Below are 26,528 nucleotides of genomic sequence, written 5' to 3'. Positions count from 1 at the left end.
CTTGCATGAGATGCAAGCACGATAACACTTGCGTCTGGTAAAGCTACAGCACTTGCGTCAGGTAAGCCTATTGGGGGAATCGCCGTAGTATCCCTATAGGATAGCGAGTCGGGTGTCGGATCGGCTTCCCAAACAGTCGCCGCTGAAGCGCCGCGTGCAGATGAGCGTTTTCTCTTGTGAGATTTAAGAACGTTATGAATTGCTGTGGCTAGGGCCATGTCATCGTCACTGCAATTCGGAGAAAGAGAAGTGTCAGATTCACTGGTGGGCTTACCTCCTGTTGTGTTGGCAGCCTGTGATGAAGTAGGGCGAGATCTTGAATTCCTTTTGGTGCGTATAGACGCTCCTCTTTGAGATCTTGTTGAAGTAGAGGCTGTAGAGGCAGCTGTAGGCCCAGACGATTGTCCTGCAGAAGGCTTTGAAGATCTTTGAGAGAGAACTTTTTTGGAGGGAACTTTCTTCTTGGAGGCCGCATTGACCCGTTTTGGTGTAGTATGGGTGGCCCTCTCCAACCTCACGGAGTTAAGCCCTGACATCTGTTGCCGGACCCACTCAGTCCCATGGGTCGCGGCTTGTGCTCTTATCTCGTTGAGCAAATGTTCAATGTCATGGTTGTCTGGAGGCGTTGAGGGTGTAGCTCTGTTGCCTCTACGCTTAATAGACATAGGGCATTGGTGTTGAGTATTAACCGATTGCCGCGGGCTTCTACTCCTCCTTGGCATTCTGGCAACGGCTTCATGTAATGGTGGCGCAACCGGCATCGGCTTACCAGGTGAACGCTGAGATGAAACCCTGGTCATAGTTTTTGCGTGTCCGCGGTTCTTTCTACTAGGGGACATGATGGGAGCTGAAAGGAAGGGGCAGGGATTAGCAGCAGATGAACAATGTGATAATGATATTAAATGATTATAGTTTCCATTATGAATATTTTTACCATTGGTCTTGTAAAATTTTTTTTTTTTTTTGTTGGGATAGGGTAGCAAAACAAAATGGCTGCCGCCATGTGCCCCTATTCAAAATGGCTGCCACCATGTGCCCCTATTCAAAATGGCTGACACCATGTGCTGTAATGAAAATGTCTTCTGCTCTGTGGACTGGGGCAAAATGGGCCATGTGCACATTATACTTAAACAAAGATGGCTGCCGCCATGTGCTACACTGAGACCCGATCCCCATGTCAAATAATCAGTAAGTGTAAACAATGTACTCGCTCACCGAATCTGTACATAAATAACCTAGCCATGTGCAGTGCTATCCCAGAGGAAAATACAGTGTGTACACATGATCACCGCTCCCCGAATCTGTACATAAACAACCAAGCTCAGTGCTATCCCAGGAAAATACAGTGTGCATACGTGATCATCTGAGGAAAATTGCAAATGCAAGCAAAAACACAGTGTAAACGCTGCCCAAGCACTTGAGAACAACATAAGATAAACACTGCTAGGGAACAACTTAGAGACAGAAATTAAATATGCCAACCTATTAATACAGGGAACGCGATGCAAACGTGAAATCTCAAGTGCTAGCAAGTAGATAATGCAAACAACATGTGCAAATTAATGCAATTAACTTGGTCCGGTTCCCGTTCTGTGTGCAGGCAGGCATGAGGGAAAAAAGGGGACCCTTGTCCACAAATTCCTATAAGGGGCTGCTGGCCCTTTAAAACAAAGTGAAAGCAAGTAAGCCACAGCACAGTTAATGGGATTGCTTTCCCTTGTAGCAGCTTATGAAGTAAAGCAAGGATAGCTAGAAGCAAGCATTGCTAACGGCTGGGAAGGTTCCCAGACCATGTGGGAATAGGGGGAAGGGCAGGAATCTGGAATAAAAACAGGGTTGGTTTTTTTTTGTTTTTTTTTAACAATACTGTGTGATGAATTGAGGAGTTGATCTGCTCAGCCTCAGCGACACCCTTTTCCTGCAGCAAGGTCTCTGAAACCAGTGGGGGAGGAAAAGCAAGGAAGCACATGTGCAGGAAGCTTTTGTAGAGCAGCGTGTGGGGCTCACTGCAACGATTGAGCCAGCAAGGAAAAGCAGCCAGGGAATCCCCGCAGGAGATTCACAGAAATCAGCAGCTCACAAGGGAAAGCTAGCAGCTTTAGGGGCTCGATGAAAAGAATGAGCCAGCAACGAAAGGCAATCCCCGCAGGAGATTCACAGAATCAGCAGCACACAAGGCAGAGCCAGCGCCGGCAAACTGCAGGTAAACGGGTGATGTCTGGCTCGCAAAGGGGAGCTCGGCTGTATAAGCTTCCCTTTTAACCAGACCGCCGGACCCAGAGAATGGGCAATAGCTTAATAAACACTAAATTCACTCCCTCTTAGCTTGTGCCATAAACCAGCTAATGTGCGTTTACTTCTGCTGGTTTAGAGTTTGTTGTATCGTGTTTACAAGTTGTTAAAAAAAAAGTTTACTAGCTGTCTATTTCAAGATTAAAAAAAAAAAAGCCCAGCCACTTTCTCATTCTCAAATTTTTCCAAAACTTTATTGCTGGGCGTTTCCAAGCCTCCTTGTGTCTTTGAAATCTTTCTGCTAAAACTCTAGCCCGTATATTTATTTCACTGTTTTCTAGTTCGACTGCTGGACTACTCCCCCCTACTCTGTACACCAACTTTTAAATAAATTCCTCAACAAACGGCGCCCGCCCCAACTTTCACTCCTTAAACGTCCTCCTCCTCCTCCATCAGCCCATAATGGCGGTGACATCTAACCCAGAAAGAAATCGACCACTGCGATCGCCTACCGAGAGAGTGTAAAAATAAAAAAAAACCCGGTTTCATAATCCGGCGAACGCCGATAGAATCGATTCCTCCCAAATGGAGTCCTGGCGAGTTTAGTGGGGGGGTGGAGGAACCATGCTGACGCTCTCTCCGCCATCTTAGGCGGAGGAATTAAAAGAGAGAGAGAGCGCGAGCGAAAAGGCAGCAAGCTGGTTCGGCTAGGCGGGGCGGGGGAGGATACTGACGTCAGTGGGCGGCGCTTGGGGTGTTAACTCTTGATTTGTCCGCGCCGAAGCTTGGTTACGGCGGCGAAACCATTATTTATGTTTACTAACTAACCTCGCTCCCTGCGCCGTCAGAACTTGCCTGGCCGAGAGCGGTCGCTGGTTTATTTTAAGCTTGCATTGCTGCGAGGGAGAAGGGGGAAGAGGAGGAGACACAGCCCGTCCTGAGCAGCGAATCCTAGTTTGGATACCAAACTTTTGTTGTTGTTGTGTGCTCGCCTTTGGAGGAGAAGGAGGAGGTTTGACCCGACTGTGCCTGGAACACGCAGCATGTGACCTGTCCTTTGCGCCCCACCGTTGCCGTTTTCTAGCCCCCCGACGGGGACGGACGCTTAACTCTTTTCAGGTAGGACACAGGATCGCTCATCCAGCTCCGCCGATGCACAAAGCGCGTCCCGTTCCCCTCTTCCTCTCTGCCCTCCCCCCCTGCCAAAAAAGAAAGAGGGGAGGGAAGGGGGCCCATGCAGCCGCAGGATTCGGGCTTTCTCCTCTTCTCTTTGCCGTCAGGCTTCTTGTCAGTTCTCCGCCTGATGGGGTAGTCCTTTTCGGCTGAACTAGAAGAACTTGCTAAAACAATGGCGAAACTTTTTTTTTTTTTCCCCTTCTTCCTCCGATTGCATACCTGCACTTGCAGAACTGTGTTACTCACCCGTGAGGTCTATTTTTTTAAGTCATTAGTATAGATACAATTTTAATTTTATTTAAAATAAAAAAACAAATTAACTGTGAAGCACTTTTTTGTTAATGGAGTAGATTCTTTTTTCCCTTTGCAAATGATTGATCTAAAACAGCAAGATCAGATAGTCTGTTACCCTGCTGATGTCTGGAATTTGTATAATTAATTACTCGCATTGCTTTTACATTCGTTTTTGAAAACTTTGAAGAAAGACACTGAAATGTAGTGTTTTTTTGGAAAGGGGGTCTGTATGCCGCAGGGCGTGTCTTACATCACAAGACCCCGTCTTTTTTTTCTTTTAATCCTTCTGACGCTAGTTTCTGCTGAGCAGATGACAGCACCTTTGCAGTTTTCTGGCTGGTATTATCCTTTGGAGGAGCTGCTGATGACATGTAACTGAGGGCTAGCCCCCTTATGTCCCAGCAGCAGGTGCCTGCGAACATTTCTATAGACAACAGCAACATTCATAATCATGTACTACTTATTACTAACTAGTTACCTATAATGAAGTATTTATTAATTGATTTTTATTTTCTGTTAGTGGTTAGGAACGTCTGCCCTCTAATCTAAAGTATCTCTTAATTGCGATATAAATTTGTATTGTATGAGATTCTTGCATACTTGTGGCTTTACCAGATTGATTACATTTTTGTTTTGCACTTTTCATAAATCAGTTCCTTTGTCATGTCTACAAAGCTTATTTTTAATGTTTTGAAGTGAATTGAATTATATATTCTGATTTCTCTTTGCAAAGCATTTTATAGATTCTTTCTTTCATTGTGTCCTCAGTATTTATCATAAAATGGTTAAGTCAAACATTTTTAGTGGATTCCCTAAACCGTGATTTGTGACAAGCTCTTAACTTTTGATAACTGTGATGGGTATGTCCAGATTTAGTCTGACCATGGCTGGTAAAAACTGACAACTATTTTGTTCTCAACTACTTGTTTCCAATTAAAGAAACGGGCACAAGGAAAAAATGTAATCATTTACATCCAAAATATAGCTAGTTGATGGATATTGTTTGTGTTCCCAGATTTAAGGAGAAGTTCTTAGATTTTGCTAAATAAATACTATTGAACTTGAAATAAAGTGCTCTTGATTTGCATTTGTCAACAGTTGGGTATTATCTTTCTAAATTGATGGGATATTATATGCGGGTAGAACAAATTACATGCACATGACTTAGCAAATAAATTTTCTTGTTTATATTTCTTTCAAAGCTGCTAAAAACTGAGTTTGCAGTGAGATTAAATGTGAAAATGGAATTCAGTTGGCAGTATGTTACAAGGCATGAAGCCAACTGATAAGTATCTGATTTCAAGGGAAGAAAATGTTGGCAGCCCTGTAAATTCCACAAACTTAGGGCCTTACATACTAAATATTTATCCCATAGACACAAAATGGGAGAAATCCTTTAGTACACGGGTTCCTTAATAGGCAAGCTTAAATAGAAATTGCATCTGAACAGATGACTCTGGTGCAGTTAGAAGAGTGCTTGAGAGATAAACATGGTAAATAGACTGAAGATTGTTTTATATCTAGATCTACTCTATTTTTGTGTTTTGGTACTCTTCCTCCAGTTTCACAGATTAATTTTTTTTTTTTTTTCCATACAAAGAGAGATACCGTGTGCTGGTATCTTCCAGAGGAATGGATATCATTTTTAAATTATTGTTTTTGGCATGAAGAGAAGGGATGAAAAGGCAAACTAAGAGTTGATTGTTTTTTCTCATATTAATTTTTCCCTGTTAGGAATTAATAAGGATGTTGTCTTGGTGTTATTACATTTTTAATATTGAAGTGTTTTTTTTAATTGTAACTTTTAAAAAAAAATCTGCATTAGCTTCTAGAATTCCATTAGTTTAATGGCAACGTTTAGCTGTCCATTTTATTAGAACTCATGTGTACTAACAAGGAGGCTGATTTAAAAAGGTGCACTTGGCAGAGCATACAGTTTAACCCGCAGTTGTGCGCACGTTTTTTTGGGCAAAATCTTTACTGCTGATGCAGTGACGAGTTTATGCGTTTAAATTGGTGCCCTAGCATGGAAATCCCATGCTAATGATGGTATTAGCTATTTCACACCCCCCCCCCCCCCCCCCCCCAAATGCTGAGAGGTGCGCCGGGAGCTTAACTGCTAGTCGAAGGTAGAATAAAGTTTCTAGGATTAATGTTAGTCTACGGGCAGAAGATGGAGTTCTAGTGTAGACACAGAAAACATTCATTAGCATACAGTTAGCTTACTGCATGAGAATTTTTTAAAAATTAGATTGCGCATTTAACTATGTGCTGAATTTCAGTGCACAGTTCTAGTATGCTCAGTTTATTACACTGGCCCAAAAGTTTGTAATTATGACAGGGTAGAGCTTGATGTAATATCTTCACTTATTCTGATGCTGCCTTGCAGGCTGATTCAAAAAAACTCTGTGGGAGAGTCTGTGCTCAGTTTTTATTTAAATTAGGGCCCGCGCTAATAAGGAGATGCTAGGGATACTAGCGCCTCCTTAGTAGCGGAAGCAGCGGCTGTCAGCGGGTCTGACAACCACACTTAATTTTACCGGCATCGGTTGTCGAACCCGCTGACAGCCACAGGTTTGGAAACCGGATGCCGGCAAAATTGAGCGTCCGTTTTCCAACCTGCGGGCCGGCGGACAGCTTTTTTTTTTTTAATTTTTGGGACCTCCGACTTAATATCGCTGTTTTTCTGTACACTTTACCAGTGTTGTCCGTGATTAAACGCCATTTGGGCAGGTATTTCTGAGAGTAAAATGTGCGGGGATAACTAATAATAGGCTCATCAACATGCATTTGCATGTGATGAGCGCTATTGGTTTCGGGGGGGGTTGGCTGCGCGTTTTCCACACGCTATTACCCCTTACAGTATAAGGGGTAATAATAGCACGTGTAAAATGCGCGTTCAAACGGGGGATAAACCTTGCACGTGGCCGAGTGCACTGTTCTGTATCGGCCTGTTTGGGAGGTGGTATTGAGATCTGTAAGTTGCCAGGGCTGGAAATAACATTGTATTTCTGCAGGTAACATTCTTCTTTTTGAAATTGCAAATATAAATTGCAAAACTTTTTATTAATGACTGTTTTTTCTTCTAAGAAGGAATTTGATTTTGTAAGTGCAATGATTGAGTTTTTTGTTTTTTTTTTTTGAAAGGAGGAGTTCTGGGAACTTTTAATGTTTTTGTGATGGAATGGGTTAATGGACACTATCAGAGCTTTATCTTTCTAGGCCAGTTTGGTGAATTTTTAAACATGGCCTGGCATCCATGTTTCCTAACCTTGAATATTGAAATGCTGCTGTCTCAGGAGCAGGGAGATAATGTGGGAGCAACGTGTACACAGTGTACATTGTCTAGTAAAGTCCATGAGTTCACTAGGGCTTCTATTTCTTGTCCTTGGTCATTGAAGCAGGAAAGCAGGAGTTAAAATCAGGCTGAAGCACTGCTGCCAGACTATGCTTTGGAATGAGACAACAAAATGACGCTGTACATACAGTACCCTTTTAACTTGTCTGTGTCCTATTTACATAATATCTCACCAGCTGGTGTGATTCCCAAGGGAAAACCAAGAAAGGTCCAAAGACCCATGCTCTTTACTTGTGATTCAGACACGTTGTTTGAATCTTGAATACAAAAAAAAATGTGTGCAGAAATACTAATTCTGCAAATATTTTGGGATCCTGAAACAACTGCAGATGGTGTATGTGTGGTTGTTTTGTCTTTTTTTTTTTTTTTCTGGGACCCCTCTTTGGTGTAAAACCATCTGACACTGCAAAAGGTATTTGGAGGACATTGTGGGAGATACCTTTTCAAATAGTTTCAAACTTTTGCAGCCCAGAGTTCCAGTAGCTCCTGGAGAGAACCGAAATCTTTGCGAGATGGGAGACCTTTTTAAAGGAACTACCTATAAAAGATGTTTTGCATTATGTGAGCTTTGGAGACCAACTGGATCTCTTCATTAGAAGCTTTAGTGAGCATATTTTGTGATTTATATTACTTTGTAATGTCATGTGGCTTTTGTTGAAAATTCTTTTTGCATAGGGTTTCTTTTCATTTGTCCTGTACCTTTTGTTTCAGCTGGATCCTATGGAATGTACACGTCTACCTACAGGATAGTGTCATATCTCTGAACTGCCCTTATGTCCTGAGGCTCCACGTAATAAGCTGAAACTGTTTAATTTCCTTTATCTTTAAGGGGTTTTTTTTTTTTTTTTGTGCTGCCATTGCCGCCTCCATAGGCCATTTGGATGCGTGCACGAATGAGGGGCAGATCCCCGAGACTTCTGTTCGGCATTACAGTAATAGCCACCTTGGGAGGCAGCTGTCCACTGTTGGTGTGCAGTTAGTGTCTGTGCTTTTGCAGTGGTCATAGGGTCTGTGAAGGAGTGGACTTCTAGTGTGGTGTAATCTGCCGCTGGAGCTGAGGTCCGTTTTACGTGAAGGCCAGCTGGGTGTGAGAAAAAACTGTATGCAGGAGGCTAGGGGAAGGGAAGACATTACATGCAGATACTTCATAACTGTAGTGTAGAACTTTAATCCACTACAGTTGCCTTGAATGAGGGGCAGTATGATGGTTTGAGCAATATCTTGTGGTGGAAAAGGCATCTTTACTGTTCAATTTGCATTCAGTTATTGGGCTCACAGTAATGGAGACTGATTTTTCGAAAGGGTTCATGTCAGAAAGTGGGGTTTTTGTTTTTTTTTTTCCCCCAAGTGGGACAGTGTCCCACTTACTGACCTGCAAACAGATATGATAGTGTTTTTCTGGCTACTGCCTATCAAGGTAGGTAACCAAAGTTTGATTGTAACTGCTTTCTTTGCATCTGTTTTTTTTTTTTTTCCTTTTTAGATAGGTGTATTTTAATTCCATAACACTTCTTTGTAATTAAAAAAAAATGCATAATATTTTTATACTTAAATAGACTATTGTGAAACACTTCAAAGAATGAAAGCAGCATTGTTTGTTTATAAAATGCTGGAATAGTTGTTAAACCATTTACACAGGCTTGGTCCAGAAAATGCTAGAAACTACTTTGTCTATCGCTGTTTCTTTTTTCGTACTAGAAAAGCTTTCTGATTGCCATTACATGTTTAGAAACATGTAATGTTGATGGTATAAACATGCATGCTGAGCTTAATAAGTGCTTGTAGTCATCAAGGTAATGGGGAGATTTTGAAAATAATGGTAGAACTTTTTAATATAATTTCTTTTTTTTTTTGTTTGTTGCAATGGCTCCTCAAGTGTAACTTTTTTTTTTTTAATAGGAACTTCCTTGCATTGTTGCAACAGTATTGCCATTGTTCATTTTACTTTTGAAAATCAAAATCTTGAACTGGAATTGTATGCTTCAGATGTTGTCAGTCTAGATGTGATCTTTTTCTCTATGGACTAAAAATCAATAACAATGGATAAAAATGTCCTGAAAAATGAACAGATAGGTAATCTAATAAATATGCATTGTAGGCATGTGATCATCCAGTCAGTAGAATAAGCATTTTGACTTGGACATTTGGCAGAAACATAAGAAATGCCATGCTGGATCAGACCAAGCTCCATCGTTCCCGGCATTCTGTTTCTGACAGTCTGGGTCACAAATTCCTGGCACATCTGAAGAAGTAGATATTTTGAGATCTGCCAGATCCTTGTACTTGAGGTATTGGGGGAGTTGTTTTCCTTAAATCCTTCACGTCAAGATATCACAACAGTTTTATAGTTATGAGAAATTGTGGCAATTTGAAATGTCTATAGGCAGGAGTGGGAAAAATTAGAAATCGTAGGTGCCAGCCAAACTTTTTTTCAAATGGTAGGGAATTTTTTCAACTTGTTTTTATTTTGCTTGTTTTGTGTGTGTGTTAAATTTTGCTTATAATGGTTTTTTTTGTTTTTACTTTTTTTTTTTTTTTTGCTTTCTCCTCTACCCCTTTTCTTTCCCAGCACTATAGTCGCCTCTCCTGGCTTCTTCCACTCCTTCTAGTTATTCTCTCCCCCCCCCTCCCCAGCACATTAGTACAAGGATTAGGGACAACTCTTGGCACTTCTGCTAGCAGCATAGTGGTTTCTCGGCATGATAGTAGCACATTCTTGAGTTAGGCCTCTGACACAGACTTTGGCTTCTGGGCCCGGCTTCACTCCTTTGCTCAGTGTAGGTGCCAGGCACAGCGCTTAAAGCCTTGGAATTTTTATTCACACTTAGTTATAAGTTCCAATTTACTAAGCATTTTCCCCATCTGCCCAAAATGGGATAAGCCACTTAAGTCTCAGAAAATATGTCCCATTTGTGCCTCTAAAACATGTGCAATAGACGCTTAGTTTGTATTTTAGTCATTTTCCACAGTGCAGGTCCTTTTTTTTGAGCAGTAGATATAAGTATTCTCATACCTCTGCACCTTGACCTTATCGTCGTTTGTGGGTTTTATTTATCTATTTATTTATTTATTTTATTTTATTTATAGTGAATATTTTTCTGTGAGCCGGATTTGGAAGGCATATCCCAAATCTTTAAAGCCTTTTTTAAAGTAGTATGCTCTGATCTTCTTTGGACACTAGGGAGACTTCTATTAATGAGATAAAGTCACCTTCATATTGCAGTTATATGGAGCTTACTCAGAAATACCTCTTTCCTCTGGTGGGGGAAAAAGCGTTCTTGAATAAGATGCTCTGAGTCAGATGCATAGAGCAATTTTCCGATAGACTCAGAGAGGTAAAATCCCTTTAGTACATCTGACCCTGTATCTGTTGTGCATTCTGTGCAAGTTCTAATGCCTTTTAAGTGGTCCAGCATAAAATTTATGTAAGATGTTGTACATGAGCCTTCAAAAGGCCCATATTCCATGTCAAAACTTGCAAAGAATCCGGTTTTCTTCAAAACCAGCTCAGTTATTATAACTTTTTGTCTTGATGTATCTGTTGTGCTAAATATTGAGTTGAATATTTTATGTACTGAGAACATGTCTTAACATATGTAGTGGTTTATTCTTTGCAGTTGATTTTCAACAACAAATATAGATTTCCATGTCTTTGTTTTCAACTAAGCAAACTCCTGTAAAATTGAATGAAATGATACCTGAAAACTTGTGAATCTTTTGAGGTTCTAAATGGTCAATTTAGATTTTGTTGGGGGTGCGAGAGCTGGCAGTTCTGCTGGTCTTTTGGGTTTCCAGCTCAGTTGGAAGTGGCCACTGTTGGGGATTGTGGTATTATGAGCGTTCATTTGCAGATACTTGGCACCTTTCCCAGTTTTTAATGGCCCCATCCTGCCCAGCCATTCCTGTATTTATTTTTATTTAAGAAACTTGTTACTTGCATGCTCCTCCATTCACAATGAGCTACAGAAATCCATACATAATAATCCATACCTCAAAAGGAAAAATCACGGAAAGGGTCATTCTTTCACATTATCCCTAAGCTCAGACTGCGGATTTGACATTTCTAAAACAGGTCAGTGGTTATGGATTCTGATGCTCTTTGGATCCCCAGCCCACGTGAGCTCTTAGCAAGCCAGAAGGTGTTGCTCTTGCATAATGGTTGGGATTCCTACCCCAGTAACTGTAGATGCTGCTTCCACAGCATCTGCAGTACCCAACTGGCATAGAGTACAGAAATTGGGCCCGGGCACCCAACTGGTATTGTGCCAGGTACAATATAAATTGTTTTAAACAAATTCCATTTAGAAACAGACAAAATCTTTAAAAAAAAAAAGATTTATGTACTATTTATGAACTTGTAAAAGATTAAAAAAAGAAAAAGGACCAAAGCCAAATCTTTCAGTCGCATGACAATGGTATTTGTTTGTACTGCGCTTGCAACCTCATTTGAAATAATTTTATTTTTAATCCATCTTGCTGTTGCTGTTTCATCAGGCATGTTTTGAGGCGAAAAGGGAAGGAAAAAAAAAAGAACTGGGATATTCATCAATCTTAATCAGTGAGAAATTGCTGCATTGTTTAAGTTGGCTGAAGATAGATGGCAGGAAGACTCGTTCTGCTGGGGTTTTTTTTTTGCGGGTTAGAACTGTTAGATTTGTTGTATGTCTCTGCCATGATAGAACATGAATTGCGAATAGTCTGCAGACTTCCGATGAAGTTCATAGCTGTTTCAGAATTTGTAGCAACTTTTTGTGCGCTAAACTACTGCTTTTGAATTTAATTGAAAGCAGCTTAGCCCCAGGGTTTTCATTCTTCCCATTGCTCGAGCCTTTTAAAGTTCACGGTAGATCACACATATATATACCCACATGTACCCAGGAGGTTTATAGAAAGGGGCCAGCTGATGTTACAGCCTTTCTTTGTTGTATTTTATCCTGTAGCATTAAATAAAATAACTCTTGGTACTCTTCTGTGGTATTTTTGCTGTAAATTGTGTTCCACAGACCAGCAGTGAGCACACAAAAGAATCTGTTTGAAAAGTTGTCCTCACAGCCGAGCTCAGAAGCCCGGCTTACACTATACAATTATGTAATCCAAACAGTTGACGCAGTTTCTTGGAACAGATCATCTGCTCATTTCTTTCTGTGCAATGTGTTGTGTGGATAGATCCCAGCTGTCGTCTTAACCTTCATGGTCATCTGTGGTTTTTCCCCCTTTTGGAGCCCCAGACTTATTTTGAAATTTTACAAAATTTTGGTTGGTTTGAAAAGCTGTATGTGACATCTTTTTGGAAGGCTTAAAACTATCAGAATGAGCCAGCGGTCTCTCCTTTGCTCCCGTCGGTTGCTGCAGTGTGTTGAACGTAATTGAGAGACTTAGCAGTGAAAAGGGTATGGACTTTTTGGGTTTTTTTAAAATTGGGAATAGGGCATCCTGTTTCTATGTTATCAAATTTCACTTCTATAGAAACTTTCACAAAAGTATTGTTTGGATATTTGTAATTTCCTCATCACAGTTTGTGAAAATTCTTTAGGAGCATTCATTAATATTTACTTCTGCGGTATTAGTTATTAAGCATTGTTTTAGTGTGCCACCTATGCAGAATATTTTACATTATTTTTCCTTTTTCTCTGGCAGAGAGAGATCTTGGTATCACTTGATGCTTTCCATGCCCAAATCCTTGCCCTTCCCTTTTTTTATTCCTTTTGCAGTATGCCGCTTTGTCTGTGGAATGGACTCTGTTTATCTCTCTGTACAACCCATTTCTTCTAATCTTAGCCTCCCTCTCTTCTGTTTTGTTATAAACGTTTTGCCTTTTGTACTACTTCATTCTCTAGCAAAACTGCCGCAAGGGGTCCTTTAGGGAGATTTTTCGCCACCACTGGATTTTTTAACAACTTGGCTTTAGATTTTGGGATTTAATTAGTTGCCTTTTCCAAATCCAGCTCTGCAGGTTACAGTCTCGGGTACAGTTAAGGCCCTGTCTCAAAGGGCTTACAATTTATTTGTCCGTGAGCTAGCGGAGGGCGATGACTTCTCTGAGGAGCATCAGTGGTGAAAAGTGGGTTTCAGACTCTGGCTTCCCGGTTTTCAACCTGATGGCCAAACCACTGTGTTACACTTGCCCTCTTTGTATTGTGATGTTGGTAGTCCTGCTTCTTCCAGTCTAATTCAGAATGGACAGGTACTAGCCTAAAATCTTTCTTCAAAAAGTAGTACATGTGTGAAGCTCTCTTCTTAACGTTGGTTGGTCTGATTTGGTATAATTACATTACTTGTTACGTTTTGTTTGTTTCCTGCCTTTACATATGGAGAGAATCCTTGATGAACAGGAAATTAAGTATTTACAGAGCCTTTCATCTGTAGGCCACTGGTCCAAAATATAAGTGGTTATACTTCTGGGAATTTTTGGTAATTTACATTAAGGTAAACTGAGGAGAATCTAAGCAAGCAATGTAGGACCGTTAAAACTCCCCAGTAGTCATCAGGGATGCGTTTCTGATGGATGCAGAGCACGTGGGAAGGCACACCAGCTTATAGCAGGTGTCCCAAAGGAATCCAGATGATGTATTGAGATTCTGGAGTTCAGAATGATTCCATGTTTTCATCTGTTTGACACTACGTGGTTTAAGAAGATCAATCATCGTATGGTTAGTCAAAATGATGGTAACAGAAATGAAAATCCAGGCAAAACCTAGGAAGTGACGGTCACTTATTGAACCTGAGAATGTTGTCCTAGCAGGACAGTTTAATATAAATTTAATTCATTATGAAAAATGGTTTCTTCATCAAATTATTTTGAAGAATGGTAATTCATAACTAGCCACAGCAAGCTATATAGTTGGTACCACACAAATTTAAGTGTAGATCAGAAGGTTCAACATACTTGGTTTTCAGGGAGCTCCATTTGGCAACTTGTCCAGTTTGTCTTGGTGAATGCAAGAAAAATAATTAATCATCATTATTTGCATAGTGCATACTAGATGCAGCCATAATTGGTGTTGTACAGAGATACATAATAGACCACCCATGCTCTTAGGAACTTAGAGGCCGATACAGTACAGTAACTTTAACCCTTATTCAGTAAGGGGTAATAGCGAGTCGAAAACTCGCGGCCAACTCCCCTGAAACTAATAGCGCCCGCAACATGTAAATGCATGTTGATGGCCCTATTAGTTATTCCCGCGTGATTCAGTAAGCCGCACATTTTACTCTCAGAAATTAGCGCCTACCCAAAGGTAGGCGTTAACGTCTGCTGGCACCAGGAAATTGTACAGAAAAGCAGTAAAAACTGCTTTTCTGTACACCCTCCAACTTAATATCATGACGATATTAAGTCGGAGGTCCCAAAAGTAAAAAAAAAACCAATTAAAAAAAATAAAATTTAAAATCGGCTCGCGGGTTGAAAACCGGACGCTCAATTTTGCCGAAGTCCGTTTTCCGAACCTGTGGCTGTCAGCGGGTTTGAGAACAGACGCCGGCAAAATTAAGCGTCGGCTGTCAAACTCGCTGACAGCTGCCGCTCCTATCAAAAAAAAGGCTCTAGGGACGTGCTAGTGTCCCTAGTGCCTCTTTTTTTACCACATGCCCTCATTTGAATACTGAATCGCGCGCATAGGAGAGTGGCCTTTGCTCACGCCGGGAGAGTGGGCGCTCGCCCGCTGTCCCTCGACTTTTACTATATCGGCCTGTTAGTCTAGTCAAGACAGACCGACAGGAGACGAGGATTTGAGTTAAGGTAACGAGGCCATGACTGAGAGGATTTTGTCTTTGTCATTTTTTTGCTTTAATTGTTGGTTAAGGTCATTTCTTGAAGAGCATGATCTCTTTACTTTTATATTTTTTTTTCTTGCTTAAAAGCGTGAACTATATTACTGTAGCATTTTCTGTCTTTGTTTACCAGTTACATTGACTAACCAATTTTCATTGCTACAGAATTTTGCAGCTCTGATAATTTTTAATTTAAAAAAAGTGTGCTCATGTCTCATTTGGAAGTCAGTGAAGTTGTTATTGAAAAATCTTATCACATCAAGTTCAAAATACTTTTTCTGTGGTTTTTAAACAGATTCAGAGAGATCACTTGCAGTACCTTTCAAATCTTCTTGTTTATTATCAGTCAGTATGATCTCTGTGATTTAGTATAGTTTCTTAAACTGCAGTCAGGGTGATGTACAATTAAACAGTTAAGCAAAAAAACTCAACATACAATCAGTTGTTATACAATAAACTATAAAATGTAAAATAACCTTTTTCAATATTTTCAATGTTACCACAAAATATAAATTGAATAAACAATAATACAGGGGACCTTTGTAATACAACTCACAGAATAAGATGGCATCTGTATTATAATGCCCTATATAAAAGAGTTAATCAAAGAATATTGGGGTTTGTGAGATGACAAAGACTCTGGAGAAAAGCCAAGTCTTTAGGCCCTTCCTGAATTTACTGTATTCCCTTATTGCTCTCAACGGCAAAGGTAAGATGTTCCAAAGGCTAGGGGCTAGATAGGAGACCTTTTTGATTATACGTTTTATTATTAGGCTGGATTCAAGCAGTTGCTCAGCTTTTTCTTATGAAGCACCATATGACATCTGGACATAACACTAATTGTGTTAAGTTCCTTAGAAGTATTAAAGCCTGGCTTTTTAGTCAGCCATTTAAATTATTCTTTTGCCACTGACTTTTTGTATTTATTATGGATTATATGTATTGTATTTGTTTTAGTTGTCATTCATTTTGATTTTGCATAGAAAGGTGGTAAATCAAATTCTGTTAAACTAAACTAGGTGGGGTTAAATTGAGGAGGGGCACTTTTAAATGAGTATCAAGCTATACCTAAAGAGATTTTCTAATAAAGTCATTGATACTTTCTGGCACTTAATATATTTCATATCAGTTTCCATAGCATTCAAGATATATTTTCTGAATAGTCTGACAAAAGTAGAATTTTAGCAAGAAAAAAGTCTCTTGCTAATATATTAGTTTTGCAGAGCGGATTGATCTTCAGTTATCCAGAAGTTCAAGTAAAGATTTGAAGCCACTATGGATCTTTAAGAACATAAGTTGCCATACTGGGTCAGACTGAGAGTCCATCAAGCTCAGCATCCTGTTTTCAGCAGTGGCCAATCCAGGTTTGGGTATTTGGCAAGTACCCAAACATTAAATAGATCCCAAGCTACTGATACCGGTAATGAGCAATGCCTATTTCCTAAGTCACCTTGATTAATAGCAGTTTATGGACTTTTCCTCCAGGAACTTATCCAAGCTTTTTTAAACCCAGCAACACTAACTGCATTAACCACATCCTCCGGCATAAATTCCAGAGCTTATTTGTGCATTGAATAGAGAATTTCTCCAATTTGTTTTAAATGTGCTACTCTCTAATTTCATGGAGTGCTCCCTAGTCCTTCTATATTCTGAGAGTAAATAGAAGATTCACATTTACCTGTTCCAGTCTGCTTATGATTTTATAGATCTCTATCATATCCCTCCTCAGGCATCTCATAAGACTGCTGAAAGAAATTAAAATCCTTTGTTCAACAGTAGGTCTGTACTACTAACAAGGGACTATAATTTTAATTCTTGATATTCTTGTTACAGTTTCCTTTTTTTTTTTTTTTTTTTGTTTCAATCAGAGCAACTATTATTTTTATTTATTTATGGCTGTTAGTTTCCTCCTTCTTGCAGCTTCTAGTTAATTTGGAACTAGCTTCTCTTGGGTTATAGTACCATGAACCTTCATTCACAACTACCCAGGTTTTTTTTCCCTTTTAATATTCTTCTCCCAACTCTGTCAAGTCATTATGGTGATAGTCCTTAGCCAGGTGCTCTAAATCATGGTTCTCTATGGAAGCTGGCTAAGGTTGGCCCATCTGACCGTTAGGTATTACTGTTGAGCGATGGCTACAACTCCCTGCAAGGTCTGGGAATGCTTCCTCCTTAACATTCCTAACACTGAGGAGCAGAAGCTGGGCTCAAGAATTCAGTTTAGATCCTATGGCTGTGTAAAATCATTCAACAAGAGAACTTAACAGTGTTTTATAAGAAAAGAGAGAGCCATGAGATCTGTTTTTCTTTTTATTGCAAAAATAAGTCTTGGGGATGGCAGTTTTTGGAATTTTTTTATGCAGGGCAAACACATGTTTTGAAAATTGCCTTATCCCTCAGAGCATGCATACTTATTCCTGTGGCAGAAAGGGGGCAGGGTTAAGGCATGGGAGTGAAAACTATACAAAGATTTCATTTTGAATTCCCTCCTCCCCCACATAAATGTTTCAACACACACTTTGCACCTGCCTGAAAGCCAGGTACCTCCATTCTCCTTCTGGTCTGAGTTTTCAAAGGGAAACTCAATAGGGAGTCGTTTTTTTAAAGTTAGCTAAGAACCCTATGGGCTGTTTAAAAATTGCCCTCACTGTCAGGCCAATATAGAAAAACAAGCGGGAGAGCTGGCGAGCTCCCAGGCCACTCTCCTGGGCGTGCGATTCAGGAGGGTGGCCTATGCAAATTAGGGCCCGCGGTAAAAGGAAGGCTCTAGGGAAAGTAGCGCGTCCCCAGCGCCTCCTTTTTGACAGGAGCGGCAGCTGTCAGTGGGTTTGACAGCCGACGCTCAATTTTGCTGGCGTTGGTTCTCAAACCCGCTGACAGCCATGGGTTCTGAAAACGGATGCTGGCAAAATTGAGCGTCTGTCTTCCGGGCTGCGGGCCGATTTTTAAAAAATATTTATTTATTTTTTTAATTTTTACTTTTGGGGCCTCCGACTTAATATCGCTATGATATTAAGACGGAGGGTGTACAGAAAAGCAGTTTTTTCTGCTTTTCTGTACACTTCCCCGGCGCCGGCAGAAATTAACGCCAGCCTTTGGGCAGGCGTTAATTTCTGAAAGTAAAATGTGTGGCTTGGCTGCACATTTTACTTTCTGTATCGCGCGAGAATAACTAATAGGGCCATCAATAGCTTGGTATGTATTACCCTAGACCCCAGTTTGTTATAACCCCTGTTCTATGTAATGGTTTTACAAAATGTTGCTCCGTTGTAAACCGAAGTGATGTTTCGCGGTAAACCAATGTGATATGTATTTTTACATGAAGGTCTGTATAAGAAAGTTCTAAATAAATAAATAAATCAACATGCATTTGCATGTTGTGGGCGCTATTAGTTTCGGGGGGGGGGGGGGGGTTTGGACGCGGGGGTAAAGCTAGCGCGTTGAAAATGCGCATCCAAACCTGGGCTAACAGTGTGCTCCACTGGAACGCACTGTACTGTATAGGCCTGTGTGTCTTTATAAGCAATTCTTCCCTCAGTTTGCTGTAACAAGTAGCTATAAGAAGTTGTAAACTTCAAAACTCTGACTACGGAGTCTTTATTTTGATAACTTTATTTTATGGAATCACAACGAAAGGAGACTTCCAGCATTGAAGGGGACCATTATTTCTTGATGGATAAAACATTTTGTATTTTGAGGCTCCATAAACTAAATCTTCCTTTTTGCCCTGCAAACCCGTCCAGACGAGTGGGATTACAGAAAGCGTCTTTCCTTTTTTTCTGTTGTTAGCCAACATATTCTGGGATAACAGGGTATTAAGTAGTTCTCTGCCTCCAGCTAGGTGGTAGCTATGCTGAGATACAGAACATAAAACGGAAAAAGAAGAAAGGGGAAGTATTGGTGGCAAAGGACTATCAGGTAAAGCTGTTCTTCCCTCCCAAAGTCCAAGTCCCATTTGGGCTTGGTTGCACTATATTTATTGCCTGCATAGCTCTAGGCTAAAATAAAACAAAAGGGAGAGAGAGAGCTAGGCAGCAAGAGAGAGAAGGAATGCTGCGGGAGAAATGGCTTGAAAGCCCTCCTCCCCCCCCATCACATCCCTGCAGTGGGGCCCAATTTAGGCCCAATTTTTGGGGTAGGCAGAAGGGAAGCCAAGAGAGTGCCTCCCAAAGTGTGCGAGGTCTCAGAGGTTCCAAATGAGTATTTGTGGGTTCGCTCTTCACTTTCTCCAGTAGGTGGCTGTTGATCGAGATTCTACGAGGATTTATTTAGATTTAGGATTTATCCCATATTATGAAGGACAGATGGGTCCTAGAGATCATTCGGCAGAACTATGCCCTTGAAATGGCTGCCCCTGTTACAAAAAAAAAAAAATACTTAATGTCCCCCTACAGTAAGGAGCCATTCAGTCAAGAGCAGAGAAGCTGGAGTGTTCCTTTGAAGTTCCTTTTTAGGAGTATGGCAACCTTAAGGCCAGATAGACAATGGTTTCTGAATGTTGCCATAGCTAATGTCAGAATTATGTCCATTTATTTTTTTTCTTTAGAGATTGACCTGTTTGTCCTATGTAGCCAGCAGAGGGACATTGCTGGCAGGTGATGGCATATATTACATTGGAAGAAGAGCAGATTAATAAGAATAAATGGACATGCTGGAACCCTCCAGTATGAAACCGCTGAACGCATAAAAAAAAACTTAAAACCATCACTCTTAATTCTGAACAGAGACAATGGCTTCATGGTACACTATAGTTATTTATGAGCTTAACTGTTCTCAGATCATTCTGTCTTTTCACACTTACCTCAGTTGTCAGTAGTCTGGACTTTACTGCTGTTATCACTTTGTTTCCAGACTCTGCCTGCTTGTTTGATGTCATCTCATTGTTCTGTATCTCTGCTCACCTCATCCCCATATTTTTTACCCACCTCTGTACTTCTCTTCATGCTTCTGATGAAATGGACTTTGTTCGTGGAAGCTGATGCCTCAATAAATTGTTTAGTCTATAAGGTGACACATGCCTTGCGTCATTTTTGATTCACCTGATTAACAGAGCTATCCCTCTGAATATCTTGAAGAAATTAAAAAGTCATGGTATAAGAGACACTGTTCTCTTGTAGATTGAGAATTGGTTAAAACAGAGAGTAGGGCTAAATGGTCCGTTTTCTCGATGGAGAAAAGTGAATAGAAGTGTGCTCCAGGCTACTACATTTATAAATATTTTTTAGATGGGAAGGATGAGTGGGGTGATCAAATTTACTGATACAAAATTATTCAAAGTTCTTAAATCAGAAGAGGATTGTGAGAAATTGCAAGAGACTGGGCATCCAAATAACAGATGACATTTATTGTGGACAAGTGCAAAGTGATGCATGTAGGGAAGAGCAACTCCTATTATAGCTACACAATGCAAGGTTCCACATTGTGAGTCGCCACCCAGGAAAAGGTTCAAGGCATCATTGTGGATAATACTTTAAAATCCCCTGCTTGGTTTGCAGTGGTGGCCAACAAAGCAAATAGAATGCTAGGAATTAGAATGTATCGCTCCATGGGGGGACCTGACCTTGAGTATTGTGTGCAGTTTTGCTCACCACATCTCAAAAAAGATATAGGGGGTTGGGGGGGGGGCATATTCAGTAAGATGCTGGACAGATAAGTTATCCAGCTGGATAACTTGTCCTGGATATTCAGTGGAATAAACATCCCACTGAATATCCCTGATAAAAGTTATCCAGCGAACTGAGACTGGTAACTTTCAATCTAACTGGGCAGGTTTTTAATATAACTGGTTATAAAGTTATCCAGCTATAATTAGCTTAGATAACTTTAGTCTTAACCAAATATATTAAAAAAAGAATAGAGCCAATTTAAGAGGCGTAGTAAAACTAAAATAAATAAATAAAGGATTGCACTAGAAGCTTAGTGTATGTAGCTGCTAAGTGACATCAGAAGCCACAGGCCTGGGTCGTGATAGGCTGCTACCACAATCCGGGCTGAAGAAAAGAGGAAATTTAAGGTACGGGGAGGCTAGAGGTGTGGGTCGGGGTGGGGGACCCATGGAAAACCTGCCGCGGTATATAGTTTTCTAAACAGAAGGAAAGCTTGGTTTTTTTGTATTTTTTTTTTTTGAGGAGGCCTGCAGACTTAGAATTATATCTTGGGTGGGGGATGTTAGTGGAAGCAGGCCCTTGATATAGGGATATATCATATCGATCTATCTATCTATATATATACACATTTTTTTATTTTTTTTTTTAGTTTTACTACTCTTAATCGGCTATATTCTTTTTGAATAGAGCTGGTTAAGACTAAAATTATCCGGGGACATCTAGAGTTAGGCCAAACACTTATCCAGGTAACTCTTAATAGATGAGTTAGCCTAAATGTGCTCCACCCCAGAACGCCTCTGACACTCCCCTTTCTTATTCAGATAATTCTTAGCCAGGTAAAGACTTATCTGGCTAACAGATATGCAAAGGAAATATTCAAACCAAGCCATTTAGGTGGATAACTTGTGAGTTATCCAAATAAAAAGCTTTGAATATTGACCCCAGCAGAATTAGAGATGGGCAACTAAAATGATAAAGGGGATGGAATGAATCCCCTATGAGGAAAGGCTAAAGAGGTTAGGGCTCTTCAGCTTGGAGAAGAGTCAGCTGAGGGGAGATGTGAATTGATTGTTTATGGTTTTCAAAAATTACAAAGGCTAGGGGACAGTCAATGAAGTTTCTAAGTGATACCTTTAAACCAGAGGAGAAAAGATGCATGGGGTAAAAAAAAAATAATGAAACTTTGGAATTCATTGTTGCAGGATTTGGTGAAAGCTGTTAGTGTAGCTGGGTTTAAAAAAAGGTTTGCGCAAGTTTCTGGAAGAAAAGTCCATTTGAGAACATCGTTTAATCTTCCGAAATCAGAAAAATCAGCTTTGGCAGAATTGCATCAGGAAACCAGCATAGTTATCGTGAAGAAGTAGTGATAGGACCAAACAAGACTATAAAACAGGTTTTACATCCACTTTCTGATGCCTTTTATTTGCAGCAACCCCACTTGAGAACTTTAGGAAGAAATTGCTTCCGATGTAGATGTGGCTTTAGAAATTGGTTGGATCTCATAGAAAAAAGATACATATTGGAAGAGTCAACATCCAAATACTCCAGTGCTATATATTTTGCCTAAAATACATTCTCCGAGGACAAGCAGGATGGTAGCCCTCGCACATGGGTGTGACATCATCGGGTGGAGCCTGGTATGGAACATTGATCTCAAAAAATCTAGAACTTTCAAACATGCCCTACTGAGCATGTGTAGCTGTAGTCATTACCCTGCCCCCTAGGCAGAGTCACTCAGTCTCTCTTGGGTTTTTTTTGTTTTGTTTTTTTGTTTTTTTCCTGGAGTTGTGTGATCGTGGGAGCCATGTGTGTCAGGATATTCAGCTTTGCTCTACTCGCAGTTTTTGCAAGTGATTTTTTTTTTCTAGAGCTGCAGGTGTTTTTCTTTACCTTACAGTAGTTTTATTTCTTTTACTTTTTTCTTCTTCTTTCCTCTGTCTGCCAGTCACATGGCGGGCCTTAGTCGCTGTGCAGTTTGGCAGAGCCTATTTCTATCCCTGGCAGTCTAGTATCTGTGTACTCTCCTTGCTCTGACTGTACCTTTGTTAGGTGCTGGCAGGACTGACTGCAGTCCGTGTAGACAGCTGAGCCTGGGGACTCACCTGAGTTCTACCTGGGTAGGAGTTCCATGTTGTTTCACCAATCGATCGCCTTTGATGGAGGTTCAGACAGTGCAGAGATCGAGGACCACACTGTCCCTGTGAGGGGCGAGCTCATCTTTCCCTGGATGAGGTAGCCTCCCCTCCTGTTTGCTGGTGATGACAGTGCAGTCTCCTTGTGAGAGAGGGTGAGCAGGAGCCTGGGCAAACAGCTTGCTGCCACACCTTTTGGTGCCCTGCCCGGTAATGGTTGTCCATACACACCTGTGACCAGTGCACCATTGATCTGACGCATTGGTGTCGGGACCAGGATTGCCATTGAGTGCCATGGTCATCCTTGATGCCGTCGAGGTGCCAGGGGGCCCTTGATGCCATCGGTGTGTGTGACTACCCTCATTGCCATAAGGGCCTTCTGTGCCATAGGCATCTGTGTATGTGAAGTCTCGATGCACTGGAGTCATCGAGTGCCTTGGGCCTCGGTGTGGCGGAGTAACAGCACTGACTTCTTGTTTCAGGGATGAGGTCTGCCATCAAGCACCATGGTCCCCCTCTATGACATCAGAACCGGCCTTGATGTCTATGCTCTCGATGCCTTTGTGTTGTCAATGCCCTTAGTGCCATTGATGCCCTCAATCGCGTGAGTGGCCACACTCTGCTGACTATATGTACATGGCCTTGATGCCATGGCTCCCATGGGGCCATCGTGTTTTGTGTGGCCTTGACTTGTCATCGCAATGAAGAGCTGCCCTGATACCATCAATGCCCTCTGTCATCGAGGTGCAGGGCTGTCATGGAGACCATCACGTGTGTTGGCCATCGACGCCTTTCATTGCCTCTCGATAATTTTGAGCACCACTAATAAGGCCCTGGGATCCCCATTGAGTGCCCTGATCATTCCAGAGGCTGTCAACCGCCGAGACTCTTAATAGCCTTAGAGTGCCACTGAAGCCTTCAAGCAACAGGGATTTTGGCCTTGAACAGATCAAGCACCAGGGTCACCATTTACTCAAGGCACTCTGGTACACAGAGGTATCCTAGGCGCAGTGGTCTAGTGTCTTCAAGGCTCCTTGGTGGAGCCCCGACAGGGTACTGAGGAGCATTGTGCTGTCCCATCACTGGCCTAAGGCTATTGGGTACCATGGATGCCAATGATCTCAGGGGCCCTGAGCCGCTGGGATTGGGGGGCATCGGAGGCCCTGCACGATCAGTGTTAATGAGTGCTAGTGAGGATATCATCAGCCATAGCCGCTGGTGAGGGTTGCCATCGAGCTAGCAGCATTGATATCCTCAGATGGCTAGGTGAGCTGAGGGGAAATAGTCGACAGCGCTGGCAGTCATTGGTTCCTTTGGGCACTGATGAAGTATGTCAGGGCTGCAGAGCCTCTGCCTACAGGCACCCCAGGCAACCTTGGTACCGCCGGTCCATCGATGCCTTTGGGCACCGGGAACTCTATTTGTGCCGTTGGGTTGTTGAGGTCTGCAGGTGCCTATGATAGTATATCCCATTGAACTGATCAAGATTCGTTTAAGTGCCATCGAAACCCTGGGTGCAGCATCATTTGGTGCCCTTGATTTGATCCATCGTTGTTGAGTGTGAAAGTGCTATGAGCCCTTCAGGTGCCGAAACCCCTGTAGGCACCAGTTTGTGGTCAGATGCCACAGGACTTGACTACAGAGCACCATGTGCACCATCTGTCGCGATGGACTTTGCTGCTGTTGTTTCATGAGGGGAAACAGCGGTGAGTCATTCCCACCGCAGTTTCAAGGGCTGTGTCCAGCCTCTTGGAGTATTATCAGGTACTAGAGGGGGTGACGCCTTAGAACAGCACCATGACATACCCAGAGCCCCAGTGATACTGGGGACACTGTCATTGCACTGTTCCTATGCACTGCACTGGGAGTTACTGTAACAGTGGAGCGCAATATGCGCAGTCGGGCATGGCAAGGAATCTACTCCAAGCACCTCAGGTGATGGGAGGTGGCAATCACCCTGTCTGTGCAGTTCTCAACCATGCCAGTGTTCTGCCATTGTCACGTCAAGGTCTCAGCCTCCTCCTCAGTTCTGCATCACAAAATGCTGGCGAGGAAGGCGTCATCACACACTCTGTGACTTGCCTTTGGCAGCGTGCAGCCACAGAGTCTAGCAAGTGGTGCTGAGTCCTTGCTGTGCCATCAGATTCTATCCACAAGCAAGGTGAGTAGGTTCATAGGGGTGCCACCATCCATAGGATGGGATACCACTGTATGAGTACTGGTCAGTGAGCTTTTACAGTGAAGGGCTGTATTCTCTAGTTGCTCTCTACTGTGTATGTGTGTTTCCCTCATGGCGAGCACAACAGGTTGTATGCCGCTGCCACAGGACTGCATTCCTGGTCGAACCCTAAGGGGAGTAGACACCATGAGGGTAGTGCCTAATATCTTCTTCCTCAGAAGAGGAATATGTCTTTTGATCCCCCTTCTTTGTGTCACAAATTCCCTTTGTGGGGGAAGCTCCTGGTTCTTTCCCTGCCAGGTTTATCGCTGAATCGGAGCTTTGATTAATTGAATCCGTGCATCTCATTGTAGGCCAAGGTCAGGGGACAGTAGTGGCGGGTTTTTGCTGGGGCCCCTTCGTTTATTACCGGGGTGGCCTTCCACATCAGAGGATGGCTGCCAGTGGCAGATTGGTCGCTTCTGAACCTCAGCAATCAGTGATTGTGTCTTAACTCTCAACTAGAGAGTTGACAGATTTTTCGGGTTCAGGAGACCCTGATTCCCTTTGGTCCCCTATCCATTCAGGAAGGGGGAATTTGACTGGATTCCAGGGCAACTCCTATGGATTCCCCTCTGGACACCTGGTTGCCCACCCCTGCAAGGGGTATTCCTCATTCACAGTTGCCTGGAGAAAGCTTGTCACTGCTTCTGACTGGCGATCGCTCTCGGTTCCTCATGGGTTTCAACCTGTCGCCATGTCCATGGGTAAGGGAGTTGGGGGATGAGGGACCCAGCAACAGTGGCTTGCAAGCTATACTTTCCCATTTTAGGGATAACCCTGTCTGTGGATAGGGAAGTCCTGGTTCATGCAATGATTGTTCCATTTACTGGGCCATGTGCTTTCTTGGGGGAAGTATATGCTATGGCTGAGGTATTAATATCTAACCCAGCTTCGGGGCAATCTGTTCCGAGATTGCCCTTGTTCTGCCCTGTACCTTTTAGAGTTTCCAGGCCAGTGAAGAAATCCTGTTTGACAGGGATTTGCACTTTCATACCCCGGCTTCATGTCTCTTAGTGGGGTGTTTTCTGGATTTCTTCCTTGTGGAATTTGCTCTCAGTTGCAGCTGCTAAAAGCAGGCTGAGGGCTCTATCTCAGTGGGTAACTCCCTACTGGAATTGGCAGTGAGTGATTTAGTTGGGGTTGAGTTATACAAACTAGTGACTTGTGTTTACTCCATGGTATATCTTAGTGTATGCTTGCATGGAAAGATGCACCACTTTTTTTCCCTATATTTTCACCAAGATATGGCCAATTCTGCCTTTAGCTTTTCTCACTTTACTAGGTTGCCCAAAGGGTCTTTCTGCTTACCTGAACTCTACTGGATGGATAGCCCGGCCCTTGACAGGGTGCAGTGTGGGTGAGCTTCAGGCCTAACATATCTCCCTGCTCAGGTGTATGGGCTAGCGATCCCATTCAGGAATTGCCTTTCATCCCTTGAAACTCTTGATGCTGTCCTGCTGATCAGGTATGTCTGGTGCTTTGACATGTAGGATCTATCACAGACCCTGCTATTGTGGTTGATTATTCTTCCAAGCGTTACTTGAGTATTATGCCTATTAGCCAAACATGGGCACACTTCTGCAGAAACATTCTGTCCTTCGGATGTCAGTGAACTGCAGTTTCTTTCTGAGGTGTTCTCGAGCCCCAGTTGGTTTTTTCGGTTGTCTTGTAAGACTGAAAACAATTGTGCAGGCTTTGTCCAAGAGTCCTGTTCTTGTTTACATCTCAAGACTTTTTCC

General features: G+C 42.0%; 1 protein-coding gene across 6 annotated transcripts in view; it reads left to right on the top strand.

The window, feature by feature from the left end:
- Positions 1 to 1,884: 1,884 nt before the first annotated feature.
- RAF1 (Raf-1 proto-oncogene, serine/threonine kinase) overlaps positions 1,885 to 26,528 on the top strand; it is a 250,516-nt gene continuing 225,872 nt past the window's right edge. For 2 of the 6 annotated variants that reach the window (XM_029600795.1, XM_029600792.1), the window contains exon 1: positions 2,954 to 3,351. The gene's annotated coding sequence lies outside the window, so the exon portion shown is untranslated. Of the gene's footprint in view, positions 2,204 to 2,951; positions 3,352 to 3,637; positions 3,657 to 26,528 lie in introns of those variants that run through there. The other 4 variants (XM_029600790.1, XM_029600794.1, XM_029600789.1 and 1 more) reach the window with 4 other exon arrangements.

This window comes from Rhinatrema bivittatum, chromosome 4 (genome assembly GCF_901001135.1).
Source record: "Rhinatrema bivittatum chromosome 4, aRhiBiv1.1, whole genome shotgun sequence".
In the NCBI taxonomy this organism is placed as follows: Eukaryota; Metazoa; Chordata; class Amphibia; order Gymnophiona; family Rhinatrematidae; genus Rhinatrema; species Rhinatrema bivittatum.
The sequence above is the reverse complement of the archived record's forward strand: the minus strand, read 5'-3'. Positions and strand labels throughout refer to the sequence as shown.